This window comes from Nerophis lumbriciformis, linkage group LG29, assembly GCF_033978685.3.
Source record: "Nerophis lumbriciformis linkage group LG29, RoL_Nlum_v2.1, whole genome shotgun sequence".
Classification (NCBI taxonomy): domain Eukaryota; kingdom Metazoa; phylum Chordata; class Actinopteri; order Syngnathiformes; family Syngnathidae; genus Nerophis; species Nerophis lumbriciformis.
The window spans coordinates 33,492,396-33,505,592 of NC_084576.2; positions in this window are offsets into that span (position 1 = coordinate 33,492,396).

Here is a 13,197-nt window from a genome sequence, read left to right on the forward strand (position 1 = left end):
GACCGACACCAGCAGATGACATGGCACCCCAAACCATCACTGATGGTGGAAACTTTACACTAGACTTCAGGCAACGTGGATCCTGTGCCTCTCCTGTCTTCCTCCAGACTCTGGGACCTCGATTTCCAAAGGAAATGCAAAATTTGCATGGTTGGGTGATGGTTTGGGGTGCCATGTCATCTGCTGGTGTCGGTCCACTCTGTTTCCTGAGATCCAGGGTCAACGCAGCCGTCTACCAGCAAGTTTTAGAGCACTTCATGCTTCCTGCTGCTGACCTGCTCTATGGAGATGGAGATTTCAAGTTCCAACAGGACTTGGCGCCTGCACACAGCGCAAAATCTACCCGTGCCTGGTTTACGGACCATGGTATTTCTGTTCTAAATTGGCCCGCCAACTCCCCTGACCTTAGCCCCATAGAAAATCTGTGGGGTATTGTGAAAAGGAAGATGCAGAATGCCAGACCCAAAAACGCAGAAGAGTTGAAGGCCACTATCAGAGCAACCTGGGCTCTCATAACACCTGAGCAGTGCCAGAAACTCATCGACTCCATGCCACGCCGCATTAACGCAGTAATTGAGGCAAAAGGAGCTCCAACCAAGTATTGAGTATTGTACATGCTCATATTTTTCATTTTCATACTTTTCAGTTGGCCAACATTTCTAAAAATCCCTTTTTTGTATTAACCTTAAGTAATATTCTAATTTTGTGACACACGGAATTTTGGATTTTCATTTGTTGCCACTTCAAATCATCAAAATTAAATGAAATAAACATTTGAATGCATCAGTCTGTGTGCAATGAATAAATATAATGTACAAGTTACACCTTTTGAATGCAATTACTGAAATCAAGTTTTTCAAAATATTCTAATTTACTGGCTTTTACCTGTATGTGTGTATGAAATACTTGACTTGGTGAATTCTAGCTGTCAATATACTCCTCCCCTCTTAACCACGCCCCCACCCCCCACCTCCCGAAATCGGAGGTCTCTAGGTTGGCAAGTATGAGTTTGCACCAATTTTCGTATACCGTCTTGTTTATCGTACGGCCAAACGTTGCGCCTAACAAATCATTCCGCAAGCAAAACAAAGATTCCTACGTGTTTTTGACTCATTGTTTTGAGTCCACATGTGTTTTTAACATCTCTTTTTTTAATAGGAAATTCATTTATTTTTGCTTGTTTGTTACGTTCTGGTGGTGGGTGTTTTTGGTCGGACCGCATGGTGCAGGGATGGCAGGCTAGGTGCAGGTAAAAATAAAAGTGAAAGTTCATGCTCAAAAACACATCTTAGTTTTTCATGTTTTGAGCAAACCAATATACCTTTTGTGGAGCTTTTCATTTAAACAGTCACGCTGCTGATGTGGGATGCAATTGAATTGTTTCCTACAACAAAGATTACAGTCTCATTGTGAAAAATGTACATGCAGATCGCAAAAAGGAAACTTTAATAGTTGTGTACTAATTTTGCAGCCAAAACTAACTCCAAGCATTTATTTGCAAAATCAGCACACACAGAAGAAGAAAACGATGTAGAATGTTAAAGACAAACATGTAAGAAAGACGAAGAAAGTTCTAAGGCACAGCTCTCCAACTCAAAAGCTCGGAGGCCAAATCTGCCCTGTCACATTTAATGTGGCCCGTGAAAGCTATGAGATGCGTAAAAGTACTTTATCTTACAAAATGCATTTCTATTTTCATAGAGAAAAAAAGAAGTTCTGCATGCAGTTGCGTATCTTTTATATTTTAATATACGGTAATTTATTAATGCAACAAATACAATACTATCAGAAAATAAATGCACATATTGCATGCAATTGTATATATTTTAATAACAATCAGAAAAGAAATACACATATTGCATGCAATTGTATATATTTTAATACCTAATAATGCAACAAATCTAATACTATTAGAAAAAAAATACACGTATTGCATGCAATTGTATATATTTTATATTTTAATTATTAATGCAACAAATACAATACAATTAGAAAAAATACATGTATTGCATGCAATTGTATATATTTTATATTTTAATATCTATTAATGCAACAAATACAATACAATTAGAAAAAAATACACGTATTGCATGCAATTGTATATATTTTATATTTTAATATCATTAATGCAACAAATACAATTAGAATAAAATAAACGTATTGCATGCAATTGCATGTATTTTATATTTTAATATAATTTATTAATGCAACAAATACAATACTATCAGAAAATAAATATGTATTGCATGCAATTGTATATATTTTATATTTTAATGTGTATTAATGCAGCCAATACAATATTAGAAAAAAAAATACACATTCCATGCAATTGTATGCATTTTATATTTTCATATCTATTAATGCAATAAATACAATACTATTAGAAAAAAATACACATACTACATGCAATTGTATATCTTTTATATTTTAATATCTATTAATGCAACAAATACAATACTATTAGAAAAAAATACACGTATTGCATGCAATTGTATATATTTTATATTTTAATTATTAATGCAACAAATACAATACAATTAGAAAAAAAATACACGTATTGCATGCAATTGTATATATTTTATATTTTAATATCTATTAATGCAACAAATACAATACAATTAGAAAAAAATACACGTATTGCATGCAATTGTATATTTTAATATCATTAATGCAACAAATACAATTAGAATAAAATAAACGTATTGCATGCAATTGCATGTATTTTATATTTTAATATAATTTATTAATGCAACAAATACAATACTATCAGAAAATAAATATGTATTGCATGCAATTGTATATATTTTATATTTTAATGTGTATTAATGCAGCCAATACAATATTAGAAAAAAAATACACATTCCATGCAATTGTATTTTATATTTTCATATCTATTAATGCAATAAATACAATACTATTAGAAAAAAATACACATACTACATGCAATTGTATATCTTTTATATTTTAATATCTATTAATGCAACAAATACAATACTATTAGAAAAAAATACACGTATTGCATGCAATTGTATATATTTTATATTTTAATTATTAATGCAACAAATACAATACAATTAGAAAAAAATACACGTATTGCATGCAATTGTATATATTTTATATTTTAATATCTATTAATGCAACAAATACAATACAATTAGAAAAAAATACACGTATTGCATGCAATTGTATATTTTAATATCATTAATGCAACAAATACAATTAAAATAAAATAAACATATTGCATGCAATTGCATGTATTTTATATTTTAATATAATTTATTAATGCAACAAATACAATACTATCAGAAAATAAATATGTATTGCATGCAATTGTATATATTTTTATTTTAATATGTATTAATGCAACCAATACAATATTAGAAAAAAATACACATTCCATGCAATTGTATTTTATATTTTAATATCTATTAATGCAATAAATACAATACTATTAGAAAAAAATACACATACTACATGCAATTGTATATCTTTTATATTTTAATATCTATTAATGCAACAAATCTAATACTATTAGAAAAAATATACACGTATTCCATGCAATTGTATATATTTTATATTTTAATTATTAATGCAACAAATACAATACAATTAGAAAAAAATACACGTATTGCATGCAATTGTATATATTTTATATTTTAATATCTATTAATGCAACAAATACAATACAATTAGAAAAAAATACACGTATTGCATGCAATTGTATATATTTTATATTTTAATATCATTAATGCAACAAATACAATTAGAATAAAATAAACGTATTGCATGTATTTTATATTTTAATATAATTTATTAATGCAACAAATACAATACTATCAGAAAATAAATATGTATTGCATGCAATTGTATATATTTTATATTTTAATGTGTATTAATGCAACCAATACAATATTAGAAAAAAATACACATTCCATGCAATTGTATGTATTTTATATTTTAATATCTATTAATGCAATAAATACAATACTATTAGGAAAAAAATACACATACTACATGCAATTGTATATATTTTATATTTTAATATCTATTAATGCAACAAATACAATACTATTAGAAAAAAATACACGTATTGCATGCAATTGTATATATTTTATATTTTAATATAATTTATTAATGCAACAAATACAATACTATCAGAAAAGAAATACACGTATTGCATGCAATTGTATATGTTTTATATTTTTAATATCTATTAATACAACAAATACTATTAGAAAAAAATACAAAATGCATGCAGTTGCATGCATTTTGTATTTTAATATAATTTATTAATGCAACAAATCCAATACTATCAGAAAAGAAATACACGTATTGCATGCAATTGTATATATTTTATATTTTAATGTAATCTATTAATGCAACAAATACAATATTAGAAAAAAATACACATATTACATGCAATTGCGTATCTTTTATATTTTAATATCTATTAATACAATACTATTACAAAAAAATACATGTATTGCATTTAATTGCATATCTTTTATATTTTAATATGATCTATTAATGCAACAAATACAATACTATTAGAAAAAATACACATATTGCATGCAATTGTATATTTTATATTTAATTATAATCTATTAATGCAATAAATACAATACTACATACATTTCAAACTTTTTTGGTTAAAAATAAGGACAAATATCTGCTTATGATTGCTTATGAAGGTTTCCATAAAGTGTTACACTGTAAAAAAAAAAAGCTGCAGCTCAGTTACCGTAAAAAAACTAGTAGTTTTTCCATTTACAGTAATATGCTGTAAAAACCACCGTACATTTTACTGTAAAATTGAAGCGACTAAGCTACCAGGTCTTTTTTATTACTATAAATATAAACTTTATTTATTTATTTTTTTACATCTTTTCATAATCAAATTCATAGGCAATTGTATGATGGTCGAATTTCATACATTATTCACTGTTACAAGCGTCCCTCTTGAGGGCAGCCATAACTGATTTGGCCCTCGGCTGAAGAGTTCCACACTCCTGCCCCAAGGTCCTGTGAAGCCCCCTCACCAAAGACGAGCAGCAAGAAAATACAAGTCAAATGCAATACATTACAAAAGCCAAAAGCAGTGAAGTTGTCACGTTGTGTAAATGGTAAATAAAAAGAGAATACAACAAATCCTTTTCAACTTATATTCAATTGAATAGACTGCAAAGACAAGATATTTCAAGTTCACACTTTTTGCAAATAATCATGAAGTTAGAATTTAATGGCAGCAACACATTGCAAAAAATGCATTTTTACCAGTGTGTTACATGGCCTTTCCTTTTAACAACACTCAGTAAAGGTTTGGGAACTGAGGAGACACATTTTTGAAGTGGAATTCTTTCCCATTCTTGCTTGATGTACAGCTTAAGTTGTTCAACAGTCTCCCTTCTCATATTTTAGCCTTCACACATTTTCAAATACTGGACTACAGGCAGGCCAGTCTAGTACCCGCTCTCTTTTACTATGAAGCCACGCTGTTTTAACACCTGGCTTGGCATTGTCTTGCTGAAATAAGCAGGGGCGTCCATGATAACAACATATGTTGCTCCAAAAGCTGTATGTACCTTTCAGCATTAATGGTGCCTTCACAGATGTGTACCGTATTTTCCGCACCATAAGGCACCCTGGGTTATAAGCCGCGCCTTCAATGAACGGCATATTTCAAAACTTTGTCCACCTATAAGACGCCCCGTGTTATAAGCCGCATCTAACTGCGCTAAAGGAATGTCAAAAAAACAGTCAGATAGGTCAGTCAAACTTTAATAATATATTAAAACCAGCGTGATGTGGGCGCGCATGGAGTCGTATATCAACATGGACGGAGCTGCGTGAAAAAAGCCACCCGGCCTCTTCGCGTAAACTTACCTTAACCACTCGCTCATCTTTTCTTCATCCATCCCTTCGAGTTAGCTTTTATGATGACGCCGGCTGGAAAGGTCTCTTTTGGCAAGGTCTTCCTTTTGAATATCACCATGGGTGGAAGTTTCTGGCCATTAGCATGGCAAGCTAGAACCACAGTGAAGGATGACTTCTCATTCCCTGTGGTGTGAATATTCACCGTACGTGCTCCCGCTGTATCCACAGTGCGGTTCACAGGAATATCAAAAGTCAGTGGAACCTCGTCCATGTTGATAATGTTCTCTGGCCGGATCTTTTTTTCAGCTATCTTGTTTTTACAATATGCACGGAAAGTAGCCAGCTTTTCTTGAAAGTCTTTAGGCAGTTGCTGTGAAATAGTAGTCCGTGTGCGGATGGAGAGATTGCGTCTTTTCATGAACCGGAAACCTGTCGCTTAGTAGGAGCCATTTTGTGGTCTTTACAGATGTAAACACACAAAGGAAATGAAACGTAATATCCGCGCGCTTCTTCTTCTTCTACGCGGGCGGGTGGTTGCTTACAGTAGAAGAAGAAGCGCTTCCTCTTCTATGGGGGCGGGTGCTTACCTTGGCGGTTGCTTGCGTAGAAGAACAAGCACTTCCTCTTCTACGGGGAAAAAAGATGGCGGCTGTTTACCGTAGTTGCGAGACCGAAACTTTATGAAAATGAATCTTAATATTTATCCATATATAAAGCGCACCGGGTTATAAGCCGCACTGTCAGCTTTTGAGAACATTTGTGGTTTTTAGGTGCGCCTTATAGTGCGGAAAATACGGTAAGTTACCCATGTCTTGGCCACTAATACACCCCCATACCATCACACATGCTGCCTTTTACACTTTCACCCTAGAACAGTCCGGATGGTTTTTTACCTCTTTGGTCCAGAGGACACGACGTCCACAGTTTCCAAAAACAATTTGAAATGTGGACTCGTCAGACCCACAGAACACTTTTCCACTTTGCGTCAGATCGAGCCTAGCGAAGCGTTTCTGGGTGTTGTTGATAAATGACTTTGGCTTTGCATAGTAGAGTTTTAACTTGCACTTACAGATGTAGCGACCAACTGTAGTTACTGACAGTGGTTTTCTGAAATGTTCCTGAGCCTGTGTGGTGATATCCTTTACACACCGATGTGGCTTTTTGATGCGGTGCCGCCTGAGGGATCGAAGGCTTGTTGTTGGTTTCCGGCCTTGCCGCTTACGTGCAGTGATTTCTCCAGATTCTCTGAACCTTTTGATGACATTACGGAGCGTAGATAAAGCGTAGAGTGTTAATAAAATGCTTAATCTTTTCTTACTAAGTATTTGTTCTTCCCCTTTTGACATGAAAAATCGTGTACTGCATGCAATTGCATATATTTTAAAATTCAATAAGGTCAAAATCAAAAATATTATATTATGTATTCAAGTAAAATTTTTGGTTAAAATAAATAAATACTGTCCTTCATACTTGCCAACCTTGAGACCTCCGATTTTGGGAGGTGGTTGGGGGCGAGGTTAAGAGGGGAGGAGTATATTTACAGCTAGAATTCACCAAGTCAAGTATTTCATATATATATATATATAAAGAAATACTAAGTCAAGTATTTCATATATATATATATATATATATATATACAAGAAATACTTGACTTTCAGTGAATTCTAGCTATAAATATATATTTATTTTATTATATATATATATATTGTTGCGTTTTGGACCAGTTGTTCCTCCCAGGGAATTCAAGTCACAATTCGCTCCCAAGCTCTTTACGACACTTAAAGCTGAGTTGAAAAACCACCAGAGACAGAATAGGTATTTTGTAATATATTTGCAAAGCTTTGCATATATACATTGACACCAGTCCAGCATAGAACATTCAATCGCCCCGCTAAGCTGGTCTGTCCCCCCCACCCCCCACCCCCCCGACCAAACCCTCTCCCCTCTTAAGTCCCTGGCAGTCATGTCTCTCTAGCCAAAACAAATGCCCATTATCGCTCTTTCTAACATTCCAAAGCTTCAAGGTTAACACACACAGTTTACTTGCAGACAAACAGAAAGAGAACAAATGGAAAAACACGAGCTGTTTTCAAATATGACTATGAAATAAAAGAAGTAACACTTAAATTCGGATATATGTAAATATCTGCCTACGACAATATATATATACAGTATGTGTGTGTGTATATATATATATATATATATATATATATATATACATATATATATATAAGGTATATATAAAAAATAAATACTTGAATTTCAGTGTTCATTTATTTACACATATACACACACATAACACTCATCTACTCATTGTTGAGTTAAGGGTTGAATTGTCCGTCCTTGTTCTATTCTCTGTCACTATTTTTCTAAGCATGCTGAACACCCTCTCTGATGATGCATTGCTGTGTGGCACGCACAAAAGTGCTTTCATCAAATGCACTAGATGGCAGTATTGTCCTGTTTAAGAGGGTCACAACATTGCTGTTTACGGCAGACGAAAACGTGACTGCTGTTGTTGTGTGTTGTTACCGCGCTGGGAGGACGTTAATGAAACTGCCTAACAATAAACCCACATAAAAAACCAAAAACTCGCCCTCCATCATTCTACAGTTATAACGTGATTGGGCAGGTACGCTGTTTATATTGTGGGAAAGCGGAATTTTTTCGGGAGAAAATTTGGTTTTCGGGAGAGGCGCTGAATTTTGGGAGGGTTGGCAAGTATGCTGTACTTAAATATCTGCTCGACTTATGATTTCAAAGCAAATTATCAATCAAATTGCAGACTGTAAAATTTACGATAGATTTTACGTTTAAATTAAATTGAGTTTTTTTCCATATACAGTAAGACACTAAAACATTTTTTGAAAAACGGTAAAAAACAAAAACTAACAGCTCTGTTGCTTTAATTTTATCGCTAAAAACAGTGGTATTGTTTCTCCATTCCGTTCTATTTATTCCATTTTTTATATGCTGTAAAAAAAAACACTGCTTTTACTGTAAAATTCTAATGACTGAGCTGCCAGTTTTAAAGTTTTTTTTTTGCAGTTTATGTAAAAAAATATATTGTAAATGTACAATATATATATATATATATATTACTCACTGTTATAAGCGGCCCTCTGAGAGCAACCATAACTGCCATGTGGCCCTCAATGAAAACCAGTTTGACTCCCCTGCTCTAACTCTATTAATTGATCATTTAAGACATTTTGTATTAATGTAGAAGACATGTAATAGAACACATTTTGCCCAGACTGTCTATCTAAACTTTTATGACAAGTTAAGTGAGGCAAGTTTTATTTGGAAAACACAAGCCAGGACTTACACCTATTTCTCAAACTCTTAATCCAAGCACATACTGTAAGTACCTTCTCCCTAATGGAGACTCCAGACCTCACCTCTAAAACTCCAAACCAAAAACCCTAAAACGCTGACCCAGTACCCTAACCCCAGGTAAATTGAGTTTGAGAGCCCTGCCTTTTTAAAAACTGTTGAAATAAAGTTTTTTTTAGCTCACTTTAGGCCCAGCATACTGGAATTCTGACTCCATAGATGAATTAATCATATTACCATTTCACTACAGAATACTGACTTTCGAGGTAAAAAGCTGATATTTAAGTATGCCACTTTTGCCCATACAAAGCATGCAGCAAGATTTCAAGAAGAGATCATAGTCTCTGTGACTTGTGACACAGGATTTGCTGACAAGGCTGTTATGTCAGCTCCTGGGATCCTTGTGATCCCTGAAGATTAGATCTATTTCGTCTCTTCGGGCAGAGAGAGGGTGAAGTGGATCTGGACTGAATGTAATTATGTGCTGCCTTGCCTCCAGGCATGTAGAGGGTCCAACGTCCAACCCAGGGGTGTTAAACCTTTTTCCAGCGGGGGCTCCGAACAAAAAAATTGAAGGCCACTTCAATACACTTTGTGTCACGTTCAAACACTGAAGACATCTATTAAACAAGACAAAAGGCAAGGAATCAAACAGAGACAGAATTCAATTTGGACTCAATATTGAGGAGAGACATGGCCACTGCACTCTCTGTACAGTCCTGCACCACGCTCTGACGAAGAAGGTTTTCGTCTCCTCTTTATTACAATATTCAATGTTCACGCACCAACACATGTCTCAGCAGGAATGGGGAGTATGTAAAACAGTCATTGTTTTCGGTCGCTTTGAAGATCAAGATGTGGGATTTCTCGGGCTTGGGCTCTTCCTGGATCCAGCTGGGGCAGGTGTTGGAGGACAATGGATAACCCCTCCCGTCTCCTGACCACAGTTGCTTCAAAAGGCATGGGGCGGCATGGCGTAGTGGGTAGAGCAACCGTGCCAGAACCTGAGGGTTGCAGTTTCGCTCCCCGCCTCTTACCATCCAAAAATCGCTGCCGTTGTGTCCTTGGGCGGGACACTTCACCCTTTGCCCCCGGTGCCACTCACACCGGTGAATGAATGATGAATGATAGGTGGTGGTCGGAGGGGCCGTTGGCGCAAATTGCAGCCACGCTTTCGTCAGTCTACCCCAGGGCAGCTGTGGCTATGAAAGTAGCTTACCACCACCAGGTGTGAATGATTGATGGGTTCTACATGTAAAGCGACTTTGGGTACTTAGAAAAGCGCTATATAAATCCCAGGTATTATTATTATTATTAAAAGGGCAGCGGGTCGTAAATAGCGTTGACTTCAAAGAGAGTTCGTTTAACACTTCAAAGAGAGTTCCTCTGGAAGTTGAGCAGATCCTGCCATCTGTCCGTGTTGAAATCACAGTGGAGTTTTACGAGCCTTCTTCCTCTTGTTAGGCCTCGAAAGACAGCATTCATAATACGTTTCTTTTGTGATAACTTACAAACAATTATTCCAACACTTTGTACATTACAGATACTACAACCAATACAATGTGGGATTATCAATATATACTAAACTCTGAAAACAACATCCACATCTTAGCTTTGTGTTAGCAATAACAAAACATATTCTACGCAGTTCTCTTCTAAATGTATCATTTTCAACCCTAAAAACACCTCAATCAATTAAAAATATCAATACTACAGCACCTCAGTCATACAACGTGGTACTTTACACATGCTAACTTGTTAGCATGCTTACTTTGGGTTAGAATAATTGTTTCTAAGTTATCACAAAAGCTTTGGGTTACATTGAGTGCCCGGTGAGAAGCAAAAAGCTGTCTTTGAAACCTACCAAGAGTAAGGCTCGTAAAACTCCACTGTGTAGGGGGTGTCGGAGGCAGATATTTACATATATCCGAATTTAAGTTGTACTTCTTTTATTTCTTAGTCATATTTGAAAACAGCTCGTGTTTTCCATTTCTTCTCTTGATGCTCTGTCAGCAAGTAAACTGTGTGTGTTAACCTTGAGTTCTTTGGAATGTATTATGGCTAGGGAGACGTTGTGCTTGTATTATGGCTAGGGAGGGGGAAGGAAAGAGGGGTTTTTGGCGTTGGGAGGACAGACCATTTTTGGGAGGCGCAATAGAATGTTCTAGGGTTAGACTGGTCTCAAAATGTATATTGGCAAAGCTTTGAAAATATACAACAAAATACCTATTCTGTCTCTGGTGGTTTTTCAACTCAGCTTTAAGTGTCGTAAAGAGCTTGGGAGCGAATTGTGACTTGAATTCCCTGGGAGGAACAACTGGTCCAAAACGCAACAGGGGGTAAGCAAAATGAAGGTGTTCTGTTTTCTTTCATGTATGGTAATCAACAGAAAGATATTGTTCTAACCCAAGGACTTCAAAGCGGAAAGAAGGCAGGATCTGCCCAATTTCCAGACGACCTCTTTTTGAACCTCCTTTTTCGACTGTTTTACGAACGTCTCTTTGAACTGTTTTACGAACCTCTTTTTGAACTCGTTTACGACCTTTTCTTTTGAACTGTTCTGTAAACAAAGGCAACGCTGTTTACGCTGGAAGCAGCTGTGGTCGGAGAAAGTCAAATAAAGAAGGAGGAGTACAATCTTTCGCCAGAGCGTGCTGGAGATTGTACAAGACTACAGTGTCCCGGCGTCTCTCCTCAATTGAGTCCAAATTGAATTCTGTCTCTGTTTGTTTCCGGACGGCTTCGAAGCAATTCTGGACCACCATCCGCCGCCTCAGGAAGGGGAAGCAGTGCAGTGTCAACACCGTGTATGGTGGGGATGGTGCTCTGCTGACCTCGACTGCGGATGTTGTGGATCGGTGGAGAGAATACTTCGAAGACCTCCTCAATCCTACCAGCACGTCTTCCTATGAGGAAGCAGGGCCTGTGGAATCTGAGGTGGGCTCTCCTATTTCTGGGGCTGAGGTTGCCGAGGTAGTTAAAAAGCTCCTCGGTGGCAAGGCCCCGGGGGTGGATGAGATCCGCCCGGAGTTCCTTAAGGCTCTGGATGTTGTGGGGCTGTCTTGGTTGACAAGACTCTGCAACATCGCGTGGACATCGGGGGCGGTACCTCTGGATTGGCAGACCGGGGTGGTGGTTCCTCTCTTTAAGAAGGGGAACCGGAGGGTGTGTTCCAACTATCGTGGGATCACACTCCTCAGCCTTCCCGGTAAAGTCTATTCAGGTGTACTGGAGAGGAGGCTACGCCGGATAGTCGAACCTCGGATTCAGGAGGAACAGTGTGGTTTTCGTCCTGGTCGTGGAACTGTGGACCAGTTCTATACTCTCGGCAGGGTCCTTGAGGGTGCATGGGAGTTTGCCCAACCATTCTACATGTGCTTTGTGGACTTGGAGAAGGCATTCGACCGTGTACCCCGGGAAGTCCTGTGGGGAGTGCTCAGAGAGTATGGGGTAACGGACTGTCTTATTGTGGCAGTTCGCTCCCTGTATAATCAGTGTCAGAGCTTGGTCCGCATTGCCGGCAGTAAGTCGGACACGTTTCCAGTGAGGGTTGGACTCCGCCAAGGCTGCCCTTTGTCACCCATTCTGTTCATAACCTTTATGGACAGAATTTCTAGGCGCAGTCAGGGCGTTGAGGGTATCTGGTTTGGTGGCTGCAGGATTAGGTCTCTGCTATTTGCAGATGATGTGGTCCTGATGGCTTCCTCCGGCCAAGATCTTCAGCTCTCACTGGATCGGTTCGCAGCCGAGTGTGAAGCGACTGGGATGGGAATCAGCACCTCCAAGTCCGAGTCCATGGTTCTCGCCCGGAAAAGGGTGGAGTGCCATCTCCGGGTTGGGGAGGAGATCTTGCCCCAAGTGGAGGAGTTCAAGTACCTCGGAGTCTTGTTCACGAGTGAGGGAAGGGTGAATCGTGAGATCGACAGGCGGATCGGTGCGGCGTCTTCAGTAATGCGGACGCTGTATCGGTCCGTTGTGGTGAAGAAG